The sequence below is a fragment of the Budorcas taxicolor genome, chromosome 19 (assembly GCF_023091745.1).
Source record: "Budorcas taxicolor isolate Tak-1 chromosome 19, Takin1.1, whole genome shotgun sequence".
NCBI lineage: Eukaryota > Metazoa > Chordata > Mammalia > Artiodactyla > Bovidae > Budorcas > Budorcas taxicolor.
This window is the reverse complement of record NC_068928.1, coordinates 20,570,316-20,597,499: the sequence shown is the minus strand read 5'-3', so window position 1 is coordinate 20,597,499 and position 27,184 is coordinate 20,570,316. Positions and strand designations below refer to the sequence as shown.

Sequence of the window (27,184 nt, the reverse complement as noted above, 5' to 3'; positions counted from 1 at the left end):
TTCCAGGAACAACTAGATGTGTTTGGCTAAAGTACAGGAGACCAGTGAGGGCTTAGGCTGCAGGAAGACTGGGTCCAAAGTGGGTCAGTTGAGTATGAATACAAATGACCCAAATCTTGCCCATGTTTCCCATAATTTAGGGCAGCATTCCCCCCATGCACGCTGGGAAAGGGAAGCTTACAGAAATCTGGTGACTCACAAGTCATCAGTAGACCTTTACTGTTTTGATTGTCAGTTTTCAGGGGAAGTTCTTGTCTTACCATACTTCCACGATGACACTCGTGGAGGGACAGAGTTTCTGTATAATAGACACTTCCTGTCTCAATGTATGAGCAAACAAGGTGTTACTGGATTTTACTGGGGAGGGGGTGATAAAAAGTCTCAAAAAGGAATACTTTTCCTTTTCATTCCAAGGTATGATAGGAAGGAGTGTCCACTTACAAAGGGAGGATAAGGGAAACAGGAGGAGAACCAAAGAATGGAAAGAATAGGTCAGTTTGTTTGAGAAACAAGCTATGCTGAAGTATTTATTTGCAAAATTCCAGTTGCCATAGCAATTGGATGCTGCTCTTTCCTCTGTTCCTCTCTCTATCATTTGCGTGGCCTTTAAAGAAGTCGTTTCCGAGGCACATGTAGTCCTCGCCGTTTATCTTAAAGAAGAGTTTGGAACATTTCTTTCCACCTGCTTTTCCTTTTCTCTTGAAACGTCCAAATCCAGCCACTCATCCCAGAAGAGCCAGATGGTGCTGGCCATTTCAGGACCAGGATCTTAGGATCAGAGAAACACAACAAAGGCAGATCCAAGTGGAAATGCCCAGGTGCGTCTTTCTGTAGCATCTCAGCATATACATAAGTGATAAGTACAAGAATTAGGTAAGATGAAGAATTAAAAAAAAAAAAAGAACAAAAGAACTTGCAGGTTACAGACACTGTAGTCCAAATTCTCTAAAACCCAAGGTCAGAATTACCTTCCACAGGGAGGAAACAATAATGATGATGAGTATCATACTGTCTTATCCTACTGGATCCTTATGACAACCTATGAGCCACCCCTACGAGTGCTTTCTTTGTGCCAGAAACTCTTCAGATACTGTGTTGTCTAAGCTCTCACTGCAACCTTTGTTGCAGATAATTCTTTATTTTCAAATTGAAAAGATTTAACAATTATTGAACACAGAGTTGACCCTTGAATAACACGTTTGAACTATGTAGGTTCACTTACACATGGATTTTTTCAAGTAAATACTACAGTACTACATGATATGATTTGCAGTTGACTGAATCCCCAGATGTGGAACTGTGGCTAGGGAGCACCAACTGCAAATTAAACATGGATTTGTCCACTACACGAAGGGTCAGTGCTCCTAATGCCCACGTTGTTCAGTTGTCATCTTACTATGTGCCAAGGCACTGTGCTAAATTGAGTCAGCATATTAAAAAGCAGAGACATCACTTGGCCAACAAAGGTTCATATAGTCAGAGCTATGGTTTTCCCAGTAGTCATGTACAGATATGAGAATGGACCATAAGGAAGGCTGAGCACCGAAGAACTGATGCTTTCAAACTGTGGTGCTGGAGAAGACTCTTGAGAGTCTCTTGGACAGTGAGATCAAACCAGTGACTCCTAAAGGAAATCAACCCTCAATATTCATTTAAGGACTGATGCTGAAGCTGAAGCTCCAATACTTTGGTTACCTTATACGAAGAGCTGACTCATGGGAAAAGACTCTGATACCGGGAAAGATTGAGGGTGGGAGAAGGGGGAGGATGAGATGGTTATATGGCATCACTGATTTAATGGACATGAGTTTGAGCAAACTCTGGGAGATAGTGAAGGATAGGGACGCCTGGCATGCTGCAGTCCATGGGGTCACAAAGAATCAGACACGACTGAGTGGCTGAACAACTGCGCTAAGCACATGATATGCATTTTCCCAAGACAAACTTCTGAAGTGGGTCTCTATTTTACTGAGGATAAAGAAGGTTAAATAGCTTGCCCAAGTCTATGTATCAAAGAAGAAAAAGCAACTTTCAGAGCTTGGATTTCTTATTCCAAAAAGCTCATGAGTTTGAACACTCCAAAAATAGAAATCAAAGTTCAGAGGGTTTAAGAGACTTGCCCAGTTTTACACAGCCAGCAAATCACAGACTGGTATCTGAATCCAGGTTTGTCTGATTCCAGAATTAAAATGCTGACATTTTGCAGGAAGAAAAATAATGGAAAAATAATTTAGTTCTCTGATTTGAAGCTAATTCTGAAAGTATAGCAATCTAACTGGGTTTTATTTCCTGTATTGTTTGAATAAAGTTCCTGTAGGAGTTAGTTTTTAAATCATTAGCCAGACTCTTTGGTATTTGACTACTAAACTGTAAACTTACAGGACAAATAGTTTCTATCCTAAAGGTGTTTACTGCCTAATTAAGGGAACCAGACATTTAAAAAGAAAAGGAAAAAAGGGGAGGGAGGCAGGCAGATAGGAAATGAGGAGGGAAGTGAGGGGATAAAAATAATAGGAACATGAAATGAGACAGATGGAGTATTTACTTTTTAAAAATTTATTTATTTATCTTTGTTGTTGCACGCTGGTTTTCTCTAGTTGCAGTGAGTGGGGGCGACTCTGTAGTTGCAGTACTTGGGCTTCTCATTGCAGCATCTTCTCTTGTTGAGGAACATGGGCTCTAGGTGTGTGGGCTTCAGTAGCTGCAGCACATGGGCTTAGTTGTTCTGCCGCATGAGAAATCTTCCCGGACCCATGTCCTCTGCATTGGCAGGTGGATTCTTAACCACTGGACCATTCGGGAAATCCTGGAGCATTTAACTTCATCTTTAACTTCTGTAGTTTCAAAGAAGGAGTTTTACTACTTACATTTTGTAGGTGAGACCAGGATGGATTTTACTAATAATCGGTGAATGTTCAAACTCAGTGCTTTTTAAATTTTAGTGTATGGATAAATCATTCAGAGGGTCTTGCTAAATGCAGACTCTGATTCAGTACATCTAGGGTGGGGACTGAGATTCTCTGTTTCCTATGGGATCCCAGAAGATGTTGATGCAGCTAGTTGTGGATCATACTTTGAGTATAAAGGCTGTAGCTTAAGAGATATGATTTGTTTCAACTCAAAAATTTTGAACATAAATATTTTAGAAGGAAAAATGCTAATTCACATTAAATTCTAAGCATTGATATTTACCTTATTATTTAAAGATTGTAATGAAGGTCTGCTTCCTCCAAAATATAATCTCCACTGGCCTGACCCAGCATCCAACATTTCTTACTCTGATAGAGTTCTCCTTTGGGCTAGAGTACTCACTCTTAAAAGGTAAACATGACTAGCTTGCTTTCTTGATTGCCATCCTGCCCTCCTGACTTAGTCTCCTCCTGAATAATTCAATTAAAATGTCAGGACTTCCCTGGTGGTCCAGTGGTTAAGACTCTGTGCTTCTGATGCAGGGGGTATGGCTTCAATCCCTGGTTGGGGAACTAACATCCCACATGCCACACAGTCAAAAGAATAAAATTTTTTTAAAGCCATTATGTGGGGGCCAAGCAAGGTAGATGTCCACAGGAAGGGGGATGAAGGGCAGTGTTAACCAGGTGCAGGCTGTTGAAAGAAGAGTGCGGTGAAGAGAATGTTTGCCTGGACAGTGAGCATCATGATTTGGACAATTAGTCACATTGTGGAATATTGGGAGGATTGATTCAATGAGTAAATATTGAAGATATTTTGCAATGGGAATTACAAATATGGAAGTGGAGAAAACTAGAATGCCCTCTAATGTTATATTAGAGTTGAACTTATCAGTGCAAACACATGGTTTAAAATATAGAGACATAAAAACAAATATAAATAAACATATGCATACATAAAAATATGTATAAGAGATATATATGTATATACATAAGGGATACTAATACTTCTAGCTATGCTATTTGTAATTTCACCTGTTTTACAAAATTGCTGTTTCTTATATTACCAAATGTTTGACTGTAAAATAATATATAGTTCCACATGATATCGATGATTATAATAATACAACTCTAGATATAGGAAGAAGCAACAAGAGGAAATATTTTCCTGGACTGTAAGAGGCTAGTAAGACAGGTGGTCCAGAGAATTTTGGATACTGTTTCATGGCCTAGTCCAATAACAGCACATTTTGTGGCATATCAGCAAAATTTTTGCCAGAACTGGGAATGAACATTCCCAGCACTGTGGAATGAAATGGTCATGAAATGCCCCCCTCAAACCATGGTCAAATTTATAACCATGAAGGGGCCCTGCCAACTGGAAACTGGCACTTGCTATCTATCTCTACAAAGATTAAATCATGGTTACTGCAGCTGCTGACCTTCAACACCCCATGAGAGGAGTTCAGCATCGAAATCAGGAATGAGGCACTCTGTGCTCTAGGAAAAACTGGCAGAAAAGGCCTTCAGAGAGTTAGATATTTTCAGGAGAAGATTTCATGAGTTCCAGTTCTTGCATCTTCTCATACCTAGAGAAGCAGTAACATTGTTAACAGTGACATCAGCTTTGGCTATTAAGGAGGATATTACAATTAAAAGTCAAAATAGAGTAGATATGGTTCAGACATACAAGGAAATGACTACGTGACACTATGGGTGTAATTACAGACTAGTCCTTGTATTGCTAAGAACTTGAGTTTTCTGAATTGTGTCAGATTTAGATGTCACTGCTGCTGCTGCTGCTGCTAAGTCGCTTCAGTCGTGTCCGACTCTGTGTGACCCCATAGACAGCAGCCCACCAGGCTCCGCTGTCCCTGGGATTCTCCAGGCAAGAACACTGGAGCAGGTTGCCATTTCCTTCTCCCATGCATGGAAGTGAAAAGTGAAAGTGAAGTTGCTCAGTCATGTCCGACTCCTAGCAACCTCATGGACTGCAGCCCACCAGGCTCCTCCGTCCATGGGATTTTCCAGGCAAGAGTACTGGAGTGGGGTGCCATTGCCTTCTCTGGACATTCTCAAAACAATGTCTGCTAGAAGCTAGTAACTGCAGCCTTACTTTTGATAAAACTAAGCAATTGGCTACCTGGCTACAAGTCTCCCCAAAGTGCCAGGTCCAGACTGGATCTCAGGGCTATTCTTCCGAAAACAAATGAAATTTATTTTGTCTATTAAAATTCTAGTTGTCACTTCTCCAACTACTTCTAACTGGGTCTGTTCCTTGGTGGCTCAGACAGTAAAGAATCCACCTGCAGTGCAGGAGACCCAAGTTCGATCCTTGAGTTGGAAAAATCCCATGGAGAAGGGAATGGATATCCATTCCAGTATCCTTGCCTGGAGACTCCCGTGGACAGAGGAGCCTGGCAAGTTACAGTCCATGGGGTTGCAAAGAGTCGGACACAACTGAGCAACTAAGCAAAAGCACATGAGCACAATCAGGGATATGTGTGTGTGTGCGTATATATAAAAGGGATATATATACATAACTAATAAATGTAGAAAGAATACTGGAATTAGATAATCACCATTTGGCAACCTGTAGTGATAGTGAATTAAGCCAAGAAATATCGTGGATACTAAAGTTAATGGGAGAAAATTTGATGAGGAACAAGAAATTTACATAGTCTCAAAATATCCGCTTACGAAACACTTAATTACAAAGTGAAAAAGTAATTTTGGAACGGAGAGGCTGCGACCGGCGCACTAAGCGCAGCACGGCGGAGAGGAGCCACCCCACGTCCGAGATCAGGCGCAGAAGCCGAGAGTGCCAGGCTGCGACGGCGCAGGAACAGCCGAGAGGAGCTACCCCGCGTCCGAGGTCAGGGGTGGCGGCCGGGAGGAGCCACCCCGCGTCCGAGGCAGGTGCGACAGCCGTCTGAGGCTAAGGGCGGCGGCTGGGAGGAGACACCCCACGCCTGGGAGGAGCCACCCCGCACCGAGGCCAGGGGCGGCGGCCAGGAGGAGCAACCCCACCTCCAAGAAGCGGTGGCTGTACGGGCCTGTGCAGGAGGGCCTAGTGGAGCTATCCCACGTTGACGGTCAGGAAGGGCGGCAGCGAGGAGATACCCCTCATCCAAGGTAAGGAGCAGTGGCTGCGCTTTGCTAGAGCAGCCAAGGAGAGATACCCCACACCCAAGGTAAGAGAAACCCAAGTAAGATGGTAGGTGTTGCAAGAGGGCATCAGAGGGCAGACACACTGAAACCATAATCACAGAAAACTAGTCAATCTAATCACACTAGGACTAAGCTATGCCCGTGGGGCCACCCAAGACGGGCAGGTCATGGTGGAGAGGTCTGACAGAATGTGGTCCACTAGAGAAGGGAATGGCAAGCCACTTCAGTATTCTTGCCTTGAGAACCCCATGAACAGTATGAAAAGGCAAAATGATAGGATACTGAAAGAGGAACTCCCCAGGTCAGTAGGTGCCCAATATGCTACTAGAGATCAGTGGAGAAATAACTCCAGAAAGAATGAAGGGATGGAGCCAAAGCAAAAACAATACCCAGCTGTGGATGTGACTGGTGATAGAACCAAGGTCCGAAGCTGTAAAGAGCAATATTGCATAGGAACCTGGAATGTCAGGTCCATGAATCAAGGCAAATTGGAAGTGGTCAAACGAGAGATGGCAAGAGTGAACGTCGACGTTCTAGGAATCAGCGAACTAAAATGGACTGGAATGGGTGAATTTAACTCAGATGACCACTATATCCACTACTGCAGGCAGGAATCCCTCAGAAGAAATGGAGTAGCCATCATGGTGAACAAAAGAGTCCGAAATGCAGTACTTGGATCCAATCTCAAAAACGACAGAATGATCTCTGTTGGTTTTCAAGGCAAACCATTCAATATCACGGTAATCCAAGTCTATGTCCCAACCAGAAACGCTGAAGAAGCTGAAGTTGAATGGTTCTATGAAGACTTACAGATCTTTTAGAACTAACACCCAAAAAAGATGTCCTTTTCATTATAGGGGACTGGAATGCAAAAGTAGGAAGTCAAGAAACACCTGGAGTAACAGGCAAATTTGGCCTTGGAATGTGGAATGAAGCAGGACAAAGACTAATAGAATTTTGCCAAGAAAATGCACTGGTCATAGCAAACACCCTCTTCCAACAACACAAGAGAAGACTCTACACATGGACATCACCAGATGGTCAACAGCGAAATCAGATGGATTATATTCTCTGCAGCCAAAGATGGAGACGCTCTATACAGTCAACAAAAACAAGACCAGGAGCTGACTGTGGCTCAGATCATGAACTCCTTATTACCAAATTCAGACTCAAATTGAAGAAAGTAGGGAAAACCGCTAGACCATTCAGGTATGACCTACATCAAATCCCTTCTGATTCTACAGTGGAAGTGAGAAATAGATGTAAGGGCCTAGATCTGATAGATAGAGTGCCTGATGAGCTATGGACTGAGGTTTGTGACATTGTACAGGAGACAGGGATCAAGACCATCCCCATGGAAAAGAAATGCAAAAAAGCAAAATGGCTGTCTGGGGAGGCCCTACAAATAGCTGTGAAAAGAAGAGAAGCAAAAAGCAAAGGAGAAAAGGAAAGATATAAGCATCTGAATGCAGAGTTCCAAAGAACAGCAAGAAGAGATAAGAAAGCCTTCTTAGGTGATCAATGCAAAGAAATAGAGGAAAACAACAGAATGGGAAAGACTAGAGATCTCTTCAAGAACATTAGAGATACCAAGGGAACACTTCATGCAAAGATGGGCTCGATAAAGGACAGAAATGGCATGGACCTAACAGAAGCAGAAGATATTAAGAAGAGGTGGCAAGAATACACAGAAGAACTGTACAAAAAAGATCTTCATGACCCAGATAATCACGATGGTGCGATCACTCACCTAGAGCCAGACATCCTGGAATGTGAAGTCAAGTGGGCCTTAGAAAGCATCACTACAAACAAAGCTAGTGGAGGTGGTGGCATTCCAGTTGAGCTATTTCAAATCCTGAAAGATGATGCTGTGAAAGTGCTGCATTCAATATGCCAGCAAATTTGGAAAAGTCAGCAGTGGCCACAGGACTGGAAAAGGTCCGTTTTCATTCCAATCCCAAAGAAAGGCAATGCCAAAGAATGCTCAAACTAACGCACAATTGCACTCATCTTACACGCTAGTAAAGTAATGCTCAAAATTCTCCAAGCCAGGCTTCGGCAATATGTGAATCGAGAACTTCCTGATGTTCAAGCTGGTTTTAGAAAAGGCAGAGGAACCAGAGATCAAATTGCCAACATCCGCTGGATCATGGAAAAAGCAAGAGAGTTCCAGAAAAACATCTATTTCTGCTTTACTGACTATGCCAAAGCTTTTGACTGTGTGGATCACAAGAAACTGTGGAAAATTCTGAAAGAGATGGGAATACCAGACCATATTACCTGCCTCTTGAGAAATCTGTATGCAGGTCAGGAAGCAAGTTAGAACTGGACATAGAACAACAGACTGGTTCCAATAGGAAAAGGAGTATGTCAAGGCTGTATATTGTCACCCTGCTTATTTAACTTCTATGCAAAGTACATAATGAGAAACGCTGGGCTGGAAGAAACACAAGCTGGAATCAAGATTGCCGGGAGAAATATCAATAACTTCAGATATGCAGATGACACCACCCTTATGGCAGAAAGTGAAGAGGAACTAAAAAGCCTCTTGATGAAAGTGAAAGAGGAGAGTGAAAAAGTTGGCTTAAAGCTCAACATTCAGAAAACGAAGATCATGGCATCCAGTCTCATCACTTCATGGGAAATAGATGGGGAAACAGTGGAAACAGTGTCAGACTTTATTATTTTGGGCTCCAAAATCACAGCAGATGGTTACTGCAGCCATGAAATTAAAAGACGCTTTCTCCTTGGAAGAAAAGTTATGACCAACCTAGATAGTATATTCAAAAGCAGAGACATTACTTTGCCAACTAAGGTCCGTCTAGTCAAGGCTATGGTTTTTCCAGTAGTCATGTATGGATGTGAGAGTTGGACTGTGAAGAAAGCTGAGCACTGAAGAATTGATGCTTTTGAACTGTGGTGTTGGAGAAGACTGTTGAGAGTCCCTTGGACTGCAAGGAGATCCAACCAGTCCATTCTGAAGGAGATCAGCCCTGGGATTTCTTTGGAAGGAATGATGCTAAAGCTGAAGCTCCAGTACTTTGGCCACCTCATGCGAAGAGTTGACTCATTGGAAAAGACTCTGATGCTGGGAGGGATTGGGGGCAGGAAGAGAAGGGGATGACAGAGGATGAGATGGCTGGATGGCATCACCGACTCGATGGACGTGAGTCTGAGTGAACTCCAGGAGTTGGTGATGGACAGGGAGGCCTGACGTGCTGCGATTCATGGGGTCGCAAAGAGTCGGACACGACTGAGTGACTGAACTGAACTGAACTGTCCTGGAAAATATAACATTAACCTAGTGATGAAAGTTACCATCAGCAACTCAATGGGACAAACTGAAATTGTGTACTACCTGATAGGATGTAATGAAAAAACCACTGTACCACTTTTGTCATAATTCTGCCAAAAATGTGTTACCTGAATCTAATCATTAGGAAACATGAGACTAACCCAGATTGAGGGATATTCTATAAAATAATTTGTATGTAATCTTCAAAAGTGTAAAGTATTGAAAGTCAAGGAAAGATTGAGGAAATACTATTCTAGATTGAAGGCCACAAGTGAACAACATATGATCCTGGATCCTGTATTTACAAAGAACATTACTGGGACAATGGCTGAAAATGGAATAGATTCTGAGTATTAGGTGGCGATCATGTGTCAGTTTTGATGGTTGTATTGTGGTCATTTCGGAAAATACTCATGTTTGTAGGAACTATACTGTGAAGTATTTTTGGATAATGAGGCATCATGTGGGCAACTTTTACCCAGATGGATTGGGATTGGAGGAGGAGTTATCTGTATTATTCTTGGCCTCCCCAAAAGCAAACCCATAACGTTGAAGAAGTTTCATTAAAAGCTCCATTATCAACGACATGTACCATGTATGTGCTGTGCTAAATCACTTAAGTCATGTCCAGTTCTTTGCAACCCCATGGACTGTAGCTTGCCAGGCTCCTGTGTCCAGGATATTAATATTAGCCTGTGAGCAAGATGACATCAAATAACAGCTATTTAGAAGTGTGGTAGACCCTGTTTGTTGGCTACCCAACTGTAGTTCCCTTTTTCGATTCTTTCTTGCTAAGAGAACCCCAGTTTTATTAAGATATGGATATATAGGTCCCTCATATCTCTAGGATGTGAGTATTTATTGACCTAAGGGAATCATAACTTTAGGCTTGGACATGTAATGAAATTCTAGCTAGGGATACATGAAAAGAGGTCTTCTGGGTGCTTTAGGGGAAAGAGGTATGTTTAAGGGAAGATTTTTTGTAGGAGTGTCATATTATTAACAAGGAAAAACGATTAAGTTTCTAGAAACATCATGTTAAGCTTCATGTGTGAACTAAATAAGTGATCAGTTCGCTATCTTCTTTTATGAGCTCAAATTCCACCCAAATTTGTGGAAATAGGGTACATGTAAATCTGTTAAGGCAGAGAGATATTTCTCTTAGGGGAACTAGATCTGCCTTAGAAAATCAGTGGGCTAAAAATTTCTCTTGGCAGACTTTCTCAATTAGGCTGCTTTTGATTACAGGAAACAGAAAACTCCAGCTCAGATTGTTTAAATAAGGAAAATGTATTATCTCACATCATAGGCAAGAGATAGGGTAGTCACTAGGCTGGTTAGTTTAGCAGCAAATAACATTATCAGGGATGGAGGATTTCGGTATTTTTCACCCCCCCCCCCCCATAACTTTCTGCTCTTCGGTGTATTGGTATTTGTCCTCAGGCTTATCTCTTCATGGTTGGTTGTAAAATGGCTGCCACGCTTCCAGGGTACCACATGTAGACATAATCACATCGAGTGGTCTATGTAATGCCACATTTTGGCACTTTCTGTTGGTGAGTTCCCTACTTAATATGTCCCCCAAGCATATTGCTGAAGTGCTGTCGACTGTTCCTAGGTGCAAGAGGGCTGTCATGAAGGAGAGATGGACAAAATAAACATTAGATACAGGCACGAGTTATAAGGTTGTTGGCCATGAGTTCAATGTTAAGGAATCAATAATATATAATAAATATGGTGTCTTTAAACAGAGACACACATAAACCAAGATTATGTATTGATCCATTGATGAAAATATTATGACTAGCGGTTTGAAGGAACCTAACGCTCTGTTTCCATTAGGAGCAATGGTTTGACAGTCATTAATTCGGTGTTTGTGGCCACTTCATAGAATATATCGATAACTAACAAAAAGAATGAGAATTGACACACTGGACTCCCATAGGGTTGATACAGTAGGGCTTAACTGAAAACTATGGCATGAAACTGTTCAGCATTATGCCCAGCACATTTGGTGTGGGGGTGAGACTCTGGATGCATTCTTGTCAGTCTGATTGTGACACTTGTCTAAGTACCACACAGTTTAAAGCAGGAGTATAGAGGGAAAGACTTGAAGATGTAGAAACTTCACAATAAAACTCTAGGCTAAGTCACTGGATTCCCCTTGAGAAAGTTTCAAGTAGACCACCTTCTTGCAAATAACAGTTTACTTTCACAAAAATAGATGACCTAGCTCATGATCGTAATTAGTCTTCTGGAATTGAATGACAATTGCAAACGAGTATAGTTCTCTTTTCACTTTCGTAAACAGGTGGGTAGCTCCTACTCTTTTTCCTCAGGATGTGCATTTGTAACATCATAAAAATGGCAAGCATTTGACGGATTAAATTCAGTGAAATTTAAAAGATGTTCAGGAAGGAAATCCATTAATTCTCATTTTGAAGATGCTGAAACAAGGTCCAGACATAAGCAGCGAAGTGATAGACCCGACTGAGACCTGAGCTGCTGCCACCTGCGCATGGTCTCATTGCGCTGTGCTCTGTTCTCACTGGAATGAGGAAAAGTGGAGCCTAGACATGCCTTTCCATAAGAGATTGCACTGGTCTTGCAGTTACTCCTAAGGCTTCAAGCTTTTTTCTACCTTATGGCGTTTGCATATGCCACTTTCCCTTCCTAGAATACTCCACTCTTCCCCTAACTGTTGCTCATCTTTTGACTGAAATGCCACTTACACTGAGAGGTCAGGTCTGCGAATCTCTTCACCTACCCTGAAACATCTCCTCCCTCAACTCCCTTCTTTAAAAAAAAAAAAAAAGATTGATTTATTTATTTGGTTGTGGTGTCCAACTCTTTGCAACCCTGTGAACTATAGCTTGCCAGGCTTCTCTGTCCTTGGGATTCTCTAAGCAAGAATGCAGAAGTGGGTTGCCATGCCCTCCTCCAGGGGACCTTCCCAACCCAGGGATCAAACCTGTATCTATTATGTCTCCTGCATTAGCAGGGAGATTCTTTACTACTGACACCAACTGGGAAGCCCTAGTCTCTCTCAATTTGCAGACTGATGTTTGGTACAGATACATGTACCAGAACTGATTCAGTTTGTAGGGTTTCAGGCTTAGAAGTTCTTACTGAAATAAAGTTTGATTTCTTATTATTTTGGAGTCACTCCAGGCATTCACCATTCAATGTGAATAATTCAATATTATTCTGGAGTAACTCCAAGGCATTCACCATTCAGAGGAAAAGACATTTGTTTTGTTTTGCTAAAACTGAACCCAAGCTATATGAAAGATACTTCTGTATTTATAGATAACTTTGTGCCTTTTAGGTGTTTAAGAATGGATATTGCTTTAGGACAGTTATATTTTTCTATTTATGTTGATATCCAACAGACTTTTTACTATGTATTTTAATTTTAATTAATCTTTTTTTATGATTGTAAAGCAAGCATATTCTTTGTAGACATTTTGGAAAATGCAAAAAAGCATGGAGGAGAAACAAATATAAAGAAATTTTTTAAAAATCTGACTTTTACTACCTAGAGACAACCATAGTTTTTTTTTAATTGAGGTATATTTGATTTACAAAGTTGTTGGTTTTAGAGATAACCATTGTTAACAGTTTGATATAGTTCTTCTTGGCCCTATTTCTATGTGTATGTGTGCATAGGCACACAGCTATATTATAAATATTATACATGACACATACATATATATATAACATGTATATTTCAAACATGTTATGTATATTTCATATATATGTACATACATATATGTATAATTTATGTGTATATATATTATATATAAATAATATACAAATATATAATAGTTATTAAGTGGTTATGTCAGATATCTTTATTTCCTTTTATACAGTTTTTCTCTCATAATCCTTTCAATAGTTTTATGAGAAGATACTATTATTCTTACTTTGCTACTGGTAAGCCACTTCAGTCATGTCCGACTCTGTGCGACCCCATAGACGGCAGCCCACCAGGCTCCCCCATCTCTGGGATTCTCCAGGCAAGAACACTGCAGTGGGTTGCCATTTCCTTCTCCAATGCGTGAAAGTGAAAAGTCAAAGTGAAGTCGCTCAGTTGTGTCCGACTCTTAGCGACCCCATGGACTGCAGCCCACCAGGCTCCTCCATCCATGGGATTTTCCAGGCAAGAGTACTTTATAGATGAGTAAATTGAGGCTGAGAGTATTAATTTGTTTGACTAAGGTCATTAGTCAGTAAATGGTGCATTTGAGATACAAATCTAGATCCAATTCTAAAGTCTATCACCTCAACCATTATGCTGTATGAATGCCTGTACTTTTCCATGTCTTAAATAAAATTGGAATTGCTATAGAAATAATTTTGATTTTTTTGACCTTTTATTATATTTTCTATATAACATTTCATTATCTTCTACTAACCTAATTTTAATGGCTTTATGATACTCCATAAGATTATTAAAATAATCGCTGAATGAATGAAAATGTCATTTATTACGTGCTACTTTGGTAAAGAATGGATTGGGTAGATGCTCTGGTGTTTCAGATTCTTTCTGTCATCTTATTTTCTTAATTTGTTTCATATTCTGCAATGATTTATTTTGTTTCTCTTGTCTCTCACTATATGGACTATGTAGGTTTTGCTTTCGAAATTTTGTGTCATGCTTTGGAAGTCACACATCCTGTTTTTATTCTCAAAATGCTTACCTCTAGATTAAAGAAAAATACCTTATTTTCAATATCACAATGAAATAATATCCCTTTATTTCTTTTGATAAAGATTGTGTATTTAGCACAATTTTTTAGCACATTTTTATTTCCCTTCATTTTTTTACATTCCACTCCCTTCCACTCCTCCAGGCTTGGTTTTTTTCATGCAATTTGGCCTTTTTGACTAAGCATCTGAATGCAGAGTTCCAAAGAATTGCAAGGAGAGATGAAGGAAAGCCTTCCTCAGCGATCAGTGCAGAGAAATAGAGGAAAACAACAGAATGGGAAAGACTAGAGATCTCTTCAAGAAAATTAGAGATACCAAGGGAACATTTCATGCAAAGATGGGCTCGATAAAGGACAGAAATGGTCTGGACCTAACAGAAGTGGAAGATATTAAGAAGAGGTGGCAAGAATACACAGAAGAACTGTACAAAAGAGATCTTCATGACCCAGATAATCACAATGGTGTGATCACTCACCTAGAGCCAGACATCCTGGAATGTGAAGTCAAGTGGGCCTTAGAAAGCATCACTACAAACAAAGCTAGTGGAGGTGATGGCATTCCAGTTGAGCTATTTCAAATCCTGAAAGATAATGCTGTGAAAGTGCTGCATTCAATATGCCAGCAAATTTGGAAAAGTCAGCAGTGGCCACAGGACTGGAAAAGGTCCGTTTTCATTCCAATCCCAAAGAAAGGCAATGCCAAAGAATGCTCAAACTAACGCACAATTGCACTCATCTTACACGCTAGTAAAGTAATGCTCAAAATTCTCCAAGCCAAGCTTCAGCAATATGTGAATCGAGAACTTCCTGATGTTCAAGCTGGTTTTAGAAAAGGCAGAGGAACCAGAGATCAAATTGCCAACATCCGCTGGATCATGGAAAAAGCAAGAGAGTTCCAGAAAAACATCTATTTCTGCTTTACTGACTATGCCAAAGCTTTTGACTGTGTGGATCACAAGAAACTGTGGAAAATTCTGAAAGAGATGGGAATACCAGACCATATGACCTGCCTCTTGAGAAATCTGTATGCAGGTCAGGAAGCAAGTTAGAACTGGACATGGAACAACAGACTGGTTCCAAATAGGAAAAGGAGTACGTCAAGGCTGTATATTGTCACCCTGCTTATTTAACTTCTATGCAAAGTACATCATGAGAAATGCTGGGCTGGAAGAAGCACAAGCTGGAATCAAGATTGCCAGGAGAAATGTCAATAACCTCAGATATGCAGATAACACCACCGTTACGGCAGAAAGTGAAGAGGAACTAAAAAGCCTCTTGATGAAAGTGAAAGAGGAGAGTGAAAAAGTTGGCTTAAAGCTCAACATTCAGAAAACGAAGATCATGGCATCTGGTCCCATCATTTCATGGGAAATAGTTGGGGAAACAGTGGAAACAGTGTCAGACTTTATTATTTTGGGCTCCAAAATCACAGCAGATGGTGACTGCAGCCATGAAATTAAAAGACGCTTACTCCTTGGAAGGAAAGTTATGACCAACCTAGATGGCCTATTCAAAAGCAGAGACATTACTTTGCCAACAAAGGTCTGTCTAGTCAAGGCTATGGTTTTCCCAGTGGTTATGTATGGATGTGAGAGTTGGACTGTGAAGAAAGCTGAGCACCGAAGAATTGATGCTTTTGAACTGTGGTGTTGGAGAAGACTGTTGAGAGTCCCTTGGACTGCAAGGAGATCCAACCAGTCCATTCTAAAGGAGATCTGGGATTTCTTTGGAAAGAATGATGCTAAAGCTGAAACTCCAGTACTTTGGCCACCTCATGCAAAGAGTGACTCATTGGAAAAGACTCTGATGCTGGGAGAGGTTGGGGGCAGGAGGAGAAGGGGACGACCGAGGATGAGACGGCTGGATGGCATCACCGACTCGATCGGCGTGAGTCTGAGTGAACTCCAGGAGTTGGTGATGGACAGGGAGGCCTGGTGTGCTGTGATTCATGGGGTCGCACAGAGTCAGACATGACTGAGCGACTGAACTGAACTGAACTGATCCCTCTTGGAAAAAGAAATTTCTTTCCTACATTATGTACTTTCTCTTATGAGAGTTATTTTAGACATTTAAATAAAGTTCTTTTATGCAGAAGTTTTTATGCTCTGACTCTTTCTTCCTCCTTATTCTTTTTTTGGCTGCACGACATGGAATGTGAGATCTTAGTTCCCTGACCCAGGATCGAAGCCACAACACCTGCATTGGAAATATGGAGTCTCAACCACTGGACTGCCAGGGAAGTCCCTCTTCCTTATTCTGACTTCTCATTCAGTAGTACATGTTTGAGAAGTTTTTTCTTTCAGAGCAGCTAACTGGGTAGTGTCATTTTTGAGCACTTTGTATCTTAGTACTTATTCCCAGATGACTCAGTGGTAAAGAATCCTCCTGCAAGTGCAGGAGACATCAGAGACATGGGTTTGATCCCTGAGTCGGGAAGATCCTCTGGAGGAGGAAATGGCAACCCACTCTAGTATTCTTGCTGGGAAAATCCCAGGGACAGAAGAGCCTGGCGGGCTACAGTCCACGGGATAGGAAAGAATTGGCCATGACTGAGTGCACGCACACACACACACTTATTTAAGAGGCCTTCACAACTTTATAACAACTTTGCTGAGTGTAGAATTCTAAAATCATAAACATTTACCCTCAGAATTCTGTCAGATGTGCTTTATTGATTTGTGTCTTAGAGTGCACAATTCTGAGGCCAGTTTGAATTTAGTACCTTTGGAGATAATCTGCTCCCTTCCAAATTCCCTCCTCCTTTCCCTGTCTAAATTCTTGAAGGCTTTTTTCTTTACCCCAGAAATATTTTAAAATGTCACCTGGCTGGTCTAGGTGTTAATTTTGTTTCATTCATTTTGCCACCAGGTTTAAGTCTTAGGAAAATTATTTAATTATTGCTCCTATTCCTATTCTCTTTCCTCCTTCTGAGACATTCAGTCAATTTACTCAGTAACTATTCTATGCTAGACACTAATTTGGGTACTGGGGATGTATCACCAGGGAACATAAATGCTTACATTTTTGTTGTTTGGAACTCCTGACTCTGTTGTCTATACCAACCACCTTTGTTCTGATTTTTCAAGGAGACCTCATCCTTTGAGCTGAAGCATATTTTTGTAGTCCTATGGGTTTTTTCCATTTGCACATCTTAACATGGAGAGGTCTATATGTGTCCAGCTTTGGTTAATATTTAAGTGGGAATTGCTGAGGGTTCTGTCAGAGACTGAAGCGGATCTGAGTATATGCACCGCCTTGCTCTCCATCTGCTTTCATCTAGCCTTCAACCTTGAGTAAGAGGTTGTTCATGGAATTCTATTGGGGTGATAATATATTTTACAGAAGTGGAATATTGAACTGACCATTCCTCCTAATTGAGCCCTCCTACATTCTAACTAGAAGATAGTCCTCCAAGTTTCTGGCATATGGAAGGTTTTCCCTCTATTTTTATTCCTTTGATCTTTTCTATGTGAATTTAGAATGAGGCAATTTAGAAGTCTGTCCTCACAAAGACATTTTTATTTAAAAACCACAAAGTAATATTTTTTCCTCTGTGTTAAGAGGGTTAGAAGACTGATAATTATATGTAGTTTTGAATTTTTTCATAAAGGGTCTTAAACCCCTTGGGAAACTACATGGCCTAGAGAGGTCGGGGGAATGGAGTCTGACTGTGGTATGTAATTTCACTGTGGCTTTGAATAAACTATCTGAACCCCAGGCTCTCTAATCTCAGACCTTCTTACATCATAGCATGACAGGGAAAGTACTAGAAAAAAATAAATGTGGAAGCTGTTTGAACTCTTCAAAGATAGAAACTAAGGAAATCTGAGGACTTTTTGTTGTTTGAATGCTATTATAGCTTTGAGCACTTTCTAGCTAGCCTGAAGAGTATCTGCTGGGGGCATAACAAATGAAGTCTGGTTGCTGGGAAGCCCAGGTATGCAAAGCAGTTCTGAAGTACAGCCAGGAAGCTGCACTGCTTTGCACGCTGTCATGTCGTGTAAGATCCAAGAGGGTGTTAAATGTGGACCCATTTTTCTGTTAGGTCAAATAACTATGCCTGGTTAATGTGAAATTAGTTTGCTTCTCCTCTTCACGGAAATGAAGGCTTCTGGGTGGGTGAATCATGCCTTAATAAACAACTTTTGTACTTCTGGCCAGCACAGGCAGCAGATGTTGTCTATCTTTGTGAGATGACTTGGAAGAGCACAAAAAGAAACATCTGTATGGTGGTTTCCGAAGCTTAAAGAAAATATCTTACTGCCTTCGGGCCAAACTTTTCAGGTTCTACCGCTTCCTACTATGAATCCTTTATGTATTTTATGACTCAATTTCTTTATGAAACTCCTGTAAGATTCAGTATTAAATTTCCCTAATCGTGGGAAAAAATATTGTCTATATTAAGGCCCATGACACTGCAGCTGTATTGGCACTATGGAGATAAATGGCTATGTCATTAGTCTCAGACAAGTGACTTTTTTTTTAAATAATGGACATGAAATGGAAGAATAAGAATTTTTCCCTCCTAAGCAACATTGTGCGAATACATTATACTTGTATCACATAGACCAAGACAGAATAAGGTGCCTTAATTTAGTCAACAACTGATTAATCGCCTGGTGTGTGCCAGACACGACACTAGGGGCTAGATATACCTTAGTGAACAAGACACAGTTCCTGCCCTCAGTTCAGTTCAATTCAGTTCAGTCGCTCAGTCGTGTCCGACTCTTTGCGACCCCATGAATCGCAGCATGCCAGGCCTCCCCGTCCATCACCAACTCCCGGAGTCCTGCCCTCACGTTGCCTCAAATCTAGTAGAGAAGATCAATCAAAATATATTAATTGGGATAAAGTGCTATGAAGAAACTATGTAGGATACAATAAATGCAAATAAGAGTAGGAAAGGAGATGAGCAATTATATAACTAAGAATTGGACAACTTATAAGAAATGGACACGTTTCTAGAAACGTACAGGCCACCAAAACTGAATCATGAAGAAACAGATATTTGAACAGACCAATCACTAGAAGTGAAATAGAATCTGTAATTTTAAAACTCCCTGCAAAAACAAAAGGCTATGACCAGATGGTTTCACTAGGGAATTCTATCAAACATACAAAGAAGAACTTATACTGATCCTTCTCAAACTCTTCCAAAAGACTGATGAGGAGGGAACACTACTAAAGACTCCACACAAAAACTACGAGAATGTATAAACGAATTCAGCCAGGTAGCAGGATACAAGATTAACATAAGAAATTGGCTGCATTTCTCTTTTTTTTAATTTATTTATTTTTTAATGGAAGGACAATTGCTTTACAGAATTTGGTTGTTTTCTGTCAAACCTCAACATGAATCAGCCACAAGTATACATATATCCCCTCCCTTTTGAACCTCCCTCCCATCTCCTTCCCTATCCCACCCGTCTAGGTTGATACAGAGCCCCTGTTTGAGTTTCCAGAGCCATACAGCAAATTCCCTTTGGCTATTTCACATATAGTAAGTTTCCATGATACTCTCTCCGTACATCTCACCCTCTCCTCCCTTCTCCCCAAGTCCATAAGTCTGTTTTCTGTGTCTTTTTCTCGCTGTCCTGTAAATAAATTCTTTAGTACCATTTTTCTAGATTCTGTATATGTGCATTAGAATATGATATTTATCTTCCTCTTTCTGACTTACTTCACTCTAGGTTCATCCACCTCATTAGAACTGACTCAAGTGCATTCCTTCTTATAATTGAGTAATATTCCATTGTGTATATGTACCACAACTTCTTTATCCATTCATCTGTTGATGGACATCTAGGTTGCTTCCCTGTTTTAGGTATTGTAAATGTGCTCCAATGAACAGTGGGATTCATGTGTCTTTTTCGATTTTTGTTTCCTCAGGGTATATGTCTAGGAGTGGGATTGCTGGGTCATATGGTGGTTTTATCCCTAATTTTTTAAGGAATCTCCATACTGTCTTCCATAGTGGCTGCATCAATTTACATTCCCACCAACAATGCAAGAGTGTTCCCTTTTCTCCACACCCTCTCCAGCATTTATTTTTTGTAGACTTTTTGATGACGGCCATTGTGAATGGTGTGAGGTGATATCTCATTGTAGTTTTGATTTGCATGTTTCTAATAATGAGTGATGTTAAGCATCTGTTCATGTGTTTGTTAGCCATCTGCATGTCTTTGGAGAAATTTCTGTTTAGGTCTTTTTCTCACTTTTTGATTGAGGTGTTTGTTTTCCTGGTATTGAGTTGTAAGAGCTGCTTATATATTTTGGAAATTAATCCTTTGTCAGTTGTTTCATTTGCTATTATTTTATCCCATTCTGAGGGTTGTCTTTTCACCTTGCCTATAGTTTCCTTTGCTGTGCAAAAGCTTTTAAGTTTAATCGGGTCCCACTTGTTTACTTTTGTTTTTATTTTCATTACTGTTGGAGGTGGGTTATAGAGGATCTTGCTTTAGGTCATTGAGTGTTCTGCCTATGTTTTCCTCTAAGAGTTTTACAGTTTCTGGTCTTACATTTAGATCTTTAATCCATTTTGAGTTTATCTTTGTGTATGGTGTTAGGAAGGCTGCATTTCTTTATATTCACAATGAAATATCAGAAAGGAAAAGTATAAAAATAATCTTTTAAAATTGCATCCCCCCAAAAAAAACTTACCAATAAACCTGACCAAGAAGATGAAATACTTATATGCTCAGAACTATAAAACACTGATAAAGAAAATTGAAGATGAATCAAACAAGTAGAAAGATATCCTATGCTCTTGGATTGGAAGAATTAATATGTTAATAATGGCCATACTACCCAAAGCAATCTACAGATTTAATGCAATCCCTATCAAATTATCCATGACATTTTTCACAGAACTGGAACAAATAATACTAAAATTTATATAAAACCATCAGTTCAGTCACTCAGTCATGTCCGACTCTTTGTGACCCCATGAACCGTAAAGACCCACAATTGCCAAAGTGACCCTGAGGAAAAAGAATGGAACTGGAGGCATAACCCACCCAGACTTCAGACAATACTACAAAGCTACAGAAATCAAAACAGGGTGGTATTGTGCTTGCTTTGGCAGCACATATACTAAAATTGGAATAATACAGAGAAGATTAGCATGGTCCCTATGCAAGGATAACAACAAAACAAAACAAAACAGTGTGGTATTGGCACAAAAACAGACGTATGGATCAATGGAACAGAATAGAGAGCCCAGGAATAAACCCACATGTACAGTCAATCTTCAACAAAGAAGGCAAGAATATACATAGAAAAATGACAGTCTCTTCAGCTAGTAATGTTGGGAAAGCTGGATAGTCACATGTAAAACAATGCAATTGAACACTCCCTCACATCATATGTAAAAATAAACTCAAAATTGCTTAAAGACTTAAATGTAAGACATGGTATCATGAAACTCCTAGAAGAGAACATAGACAAAATATTCAGACATATACCAATATTTCCTTAGGTCAGTCTCCTAAGGCAATAGAAATAAAAGCAAAAATAAACAAATAGTACCTAATTAAACTTACAAGCTTTTGCACAGAAAAGGAAACGATAAACAAAATGAAAAGACAACCTATGGACTGAGAGAAAATATTTGCAAATTATGTGACCAACCAGGTTTAATTTCCAAAATACACAAACAGTTCATACAACTAAAAAAAAAAGACATTTCTCTAAACAGGCATATGAAAAGATGTTCAACATTACTAATTATTAGAGAAATGTAAATCAAAACTTCAAAGAGGTACCACCTCACATCAGTCAAAATGGCCATCATTAAGAAGTCTACCAATAAATGCTGGAGATATGATCCTGCAGTCCTACTCTTGGGTATATATCTGGAGAAAACTCTAATTCGAAAAGGTACATGCAGCCCAATGTTCATAGCTGCACTCAGTCGAGACACGGAAGCAACCTAAATGACTACAGGCAGATGAATGGATAAAGATGTGGGATGACCCCCTGGAGAAGGGCATGGCAATCCACTCCAGTATTCTTGCCTGGAGAATCCCATGGACAGAGGAGCCTGGCAGACTACAGTCCATAGGGTCACAAAGAGTCGGACATGACTGAAGCAACTTAGCACTCACACATTGTGGTTTGGAAAAGAAACTGATGATTTATATTTGGAACTTGCTAAGTTTGAGGTGCACACTAGAGTTTTGTTATTTCTAGTGTCATGCCTGGGCAAAATGCGTAGGTCCCCTTCAGAATGTGAATGCCATATTTATACTTTACTTTGTGATTTGGTCTTATGATATCTCTGTGAATTTTCAAAATAAAACATTACTAATCATGTTCATGATGGAGTTTGGAGCAGTAGAAACAATTCTGCTAAGATCCATGACACTGCAGCTGTTTCTGAATTATAGAGATAAATAATTTTCTATGTCACCAGTCCTAAACAATAAGTGGCTATTTCATTTTGAGTAATGGACAGGAGATGAAGAAAGAAGAATTGTCCAACATTGAGCCAATGTGCTTTACAGGAAGTACACAAGCTAGGAATGCAATTAAAATACACATATATTGAACATTTACCATGTGCCAGGTTCTGTGCTGGGTTTTGGGGATAACTCAGGGAACAAGACATAAAAGTCTTAGATTTTAAAAATAAGTAAGGGAGATGGGAAAAATTAACCTGCAAATAAAATAACCACAATGTGTGGCAAATGCTGTGAAAGAAACAAACAGATATAGGAAATGCATGGGAGAGGTGGTATGGCACTTTGAATCTAGAGAGAGTCTTTAGAGAAATTTTCCTTGGGTAAATTTATTTAAGTCGATTTCTGAAGGATGAGGGGTCATATCAAGATGTGGGGACATGGTTTGCTATTGATAAATCACCAAATTGTTTGTTTGCAGAATTTGTCCCTGAAAAGTTATAGCAGGCTGAAGAGCTCATACTAGAATACAGGCAGTATGGGCACACTGAGGGTGAGGGAAGCTGTTGGAAATGCCTCCACGGGTAGTATTTTATCATTGACATTGTTTAAAATTGTGTGCACAGGGTGAAAACAAAAAGTAGACTGACATTTAGTCAATTTTACTATTATTTAAAATTTTTTTTACAGACAACGGCCCCATCATGGGCTGAATGATGGCCCTCAAAAAGCTGTGTCTATATTCCAATTACTAGAAACCTGTGAATATTACCTTACTTGGTTAAAGAGTAAATATTACCTTATATAAAAAGATGTGATTAAGGATTTTGAGAACATGTATCAGATTATCCTTTCATAAGCTGAATGCAGATATTAGATCGAAAAATTAAGCTACCCAGTTCTTAAAATAAATAGATACATGTTTTAATAGAGTTATCACTGTAGAATTCAATGCCATGTTGGGAGAAATGCTTTTTTTTTAATTTGGCTGCACTGGGTCTTAGCTGCAGCATGTGGGATTTAGTTCCCCAATCAGGGATTGAACCTGTCTTCCCTGCATTGAGAGCACAGAGTCTTAACCACTGGACCACCAGGAAGTCCCCAAGGAGAAATGTTTCTTACATACAGGTTTGCTTATGGCCAAGTTACTTAACCCAAGTTAACTTGCCTGGCCATGTAGGCATTTTTCTTCGTTTGTTTGTTTTTAATATTTATTTATTTAGTTAGTTGTGCCAAGTCTTCATTGCAGCATGTGGGATCTTTAATTGGGGCATGTGAATTCATAGTTGTGGCATTGTGGGATCTAGTTCCCTGGGCAGGGATTGAACAATGACCCCCTGCATTAGGAGCATGGAGTCTAAGCCACTGGACCACCAGGGAAGCCCCCATGTAGGTGTTTTATATTGTCATTCCTATTGGAGAAGGAGGCCTCCTGATAGCTCAGGTGGGCCCTCTCAAAGCAGGACTACAGTCCTGGGCCTGGTCACAAGTTTAGGTTTAGATATTAATACTTATCAGCATTAGGAAGACTGAATCACACTTACCAAACTCACAAGGCCAGCAGGTGACAAAATTCGTGTTTAAAAATATTTACTAATTTAATAAATGACGAGGAACTTCTGTGTGTTATTCAGTGTACTCTCTCTGCTTACAAACAAGTGACATATAAGGTGAAATTACATTTGGAATTATAGCTAGGTGATGACGTCAGAGCAAGCAGAGGAAGTTTAATGAATGGTTTTATACCTGCGGTAGGCGGGCTCTGAGATGACCTTCAATAATCTCTTTAATGAAAGTACAGTATTCATGCCCTCCTGTGATCTCCTCCCCTTATGTGTAGGTGTGCACTCACTTCTCCTGAATAGAATGCAGCAGAAGGGATGTCACATCTGAGATTAGGTTACAAAAAGACTATGGCTTCACCTTGAGAGCTCCCTCTTGCTCTATTGCTCACTCTGAGGAGAGACAATTGCAATGTTGTGGTCTGCCCTATAGAGAGGCCTCTGGCTAACGACCAGTGAGGAACTGAGGTCTTCGGCCAACATCTCACAAGGAACTGAATCCTACCATCAACCACATGAGTGACCTTGGAAGCAGATGCTCCCAGCAGTCTCATGAGAGCTTGAGGCAGAGGCACCCAACTAAGTAGCACCCAAATTCCTGACCCTCAAAAGCTGTGAGATGATAAATGTTTGCTCTTTTAAGGCACTAAGGTTTGGGGTAAATTGTTACCCAGCAATAAATAACACAATACCAAACATATAACTTTTGAAGTACTAATTTAAAAATACTGAAAGACAATAAGGAGGGAAATAAAACTGAATAACAACTACAATAGTAGTTTTCATAGATACACTATTTATTTTAATAGTTTCTTAGGCAGTCTAATCACACTGACTAGATTCCCTATTAGTGGTTAATTTCATCCAGTTTATGTTGAGTCTTACTAGTTTTATTCTCAGGGAGTGACATTTTATCCAACTTCTGGATGCATCTAACTATGGACTCCAAAAAACTAAGTATACACACTGATAACTAAATATTTATTGATTCATTCATACATAAATTTATTTTGTCTACTGGAGACTAGAAAAGAATCCAAAATGGCATACTAATTCCCTGGTCTTTTTTAAAATTAACGTTCACAGGGTAGACAGATGTTTAATTCATTTTTTAAAAAAAAATTCTTTTTTTAACAAAAGGAATAAATGTTCAATGTGCAACTTTTTAAAAAAATAGAGAAGCAAAGAAGAAGAAAGTGAAAGTTAACTTTGAACCTGGTACTCAGAAAGGACTGTTACTGAATGCACTATTGATTTTAGTGGACAACAGTTGCCTATTCTATTTTTTTAAACATCACAAATAAGACTTTTTATTTGTCACCATTAAATATCTGAATTTTGAACATATTCTTGAACTAGTGACTCATATCCATCATCTCATTCAACTTTAGTATTCAACTAATCCCCAAACTACTAACTTTACTATGAAGGTCCATCAGTTCACCCAATTCAAATTTTTGCTTCTTAGGAGTTTTACTTTTCTAACAAGTAATCATAGAGAGGATAAAATGTTTGGCAAGGCCTTTTCTATATCTTTCTCAATGCCATCTGGAATCAATTTATTGACAACTTTTTTCAAGTTATTTGTCTGCACTTCTCAGGTCATGATTCCAACCATCTTCTTCTGGATTTGGTGAACTTGTTGGTGCTTCCTTAACAGAAGAGGTGTTCCAAATCTGACTATTATGGTTTTTAGTAAAACCAAAACGGAATAGATGAAGCAAATAACCACTGGTAGTCTTGAGATCAACATGAGATTCAATCATGGCCTGCCACTTTTAGAACATTTTGGAACACAGTTTATCACAGCTATGATCCATAGCATGGAAGCTGATTGGCAGTTTTTGCCCTAAACATTCTCAGCACTTAGCTTAGATTTTCTACATGAAACTCCATTATTTTGCAGATTAGCAAAGCTCACTTTTAAAACATGACCCTGAGGCCATCAGATGCAATTTTGATTCCTTGAGTTTTCCTGACTAATGTTTATTCAGTATTTCATATATTGAACATAGCTGCTACTTTCACATCATACCAATCTTTCCTAGAGAATGGATTAACCACTTTCTTCTTGGCAACCTTTTTGCCACTTTTCAGAAGGCACTTGTTTTTGCCCCCTGCCATGGTGCTCTCCGAGAGCCAAAAGACCTATTTGTTTATGCTTTTAAAAATTGGGAAAACATTCTATTCTTGGTTAAGTTGCTGATTGATTTTTCTAAAAGTGTTTCCTTAATGAAATATCATATCTGAAAGTTTAACTTTATATATCTAATATTTAATAACTTAGTATCACTAATATTAATATTTAGTACAACTTACATTATAAACACTTTATTCAACAAATTTACTTACATTATCTAATTTGACTTTCAAATAACTTGCAAGGTAGGCATTAATATTACTTTCATTTTCAGAAAAGTAAACTAAGGCTTAGAGAGGAAAAATAATTTGCTCACACAGGATCACAAAGCTAAGCAGTTTCAGAATAGATTCCATTTTAGTTCTGTCTGACTACAAAATTTACACTCATACCATTCTGCTATAGTTTCTCCCTCAAACTTTTCCCCATATTTTTCATTAAAAAAAAGTCATTTAAAAAAACTTTCATATTTAGAAAAGTCATCATGTCCCAGGTATTAAAAGACTAACCTAATTTACCCATACCTCTGTTCAATTCCTTTGAAAGTTTTTTGAAGTTAGTGTCTCAAGGCAAAAATATCGAGATCTAAAGGAAATATACATGAATAAAATTCTTTCCCTGCTGAAATAAAACAGTGGATGTTGCTAGTGATTTGCCTTGTTTGAAATTGGAACTATCATCAGAGAACCAATTTCCATTTATATAAAACTACATAATTGTGTTTCTGATTACAATTTCTGTAAAGTTATAATCGATTGTTACAGTTGAAAAACTATTTTTATCAGCTACATTTCTTGCTGCTGTATAGTCCATTATAATGAAATAAAGGGGTAATCTGGAAAGAAAGAGCAGTGATAATGATTGTGGAATGTTAAGAGTGGAAAGCAACTTGCTCATTCTCTTTGCCCATTCTCCAAATTTTGAGAATTCAGAGGTTCAGAGATTCAAATATCTCTGTATCTTTTAAGTGGTCATAGTAGACAAAGGGTAAGAATA

At 39.4% G+C, this 27,184-nt stretch overlaps 1 non-coding gene and 1 pseudogene across 1 annotated transcript; one reads left to right on the top strand and one right to left on the bottom strand.

Moving 5' to 3' along the window:
• Window positions 1-21,155: 21,155 nt before the first annotated feature.
• Window positions 21,156-21,262, top strand: LOC128065702 (U6 spliceosomal RNA). Its single transcript, XR_008201085.1, has one exon. It is a non-coding gene; the product is annotated as a U6 spliceosomal RNA (small nuclear RNA).
• Window positions 21,263-25,442: 4,180 nt separating this feature from the next.
• On the bottom strand, window positions 25,443-26,172 carry LOC128064856 (40S ribosomal protein S3a-like; annotated as a pseudogene).
• Between the last annotated feature and the right edge of the window lie 1,012 nt (window positions 26,173-27,184).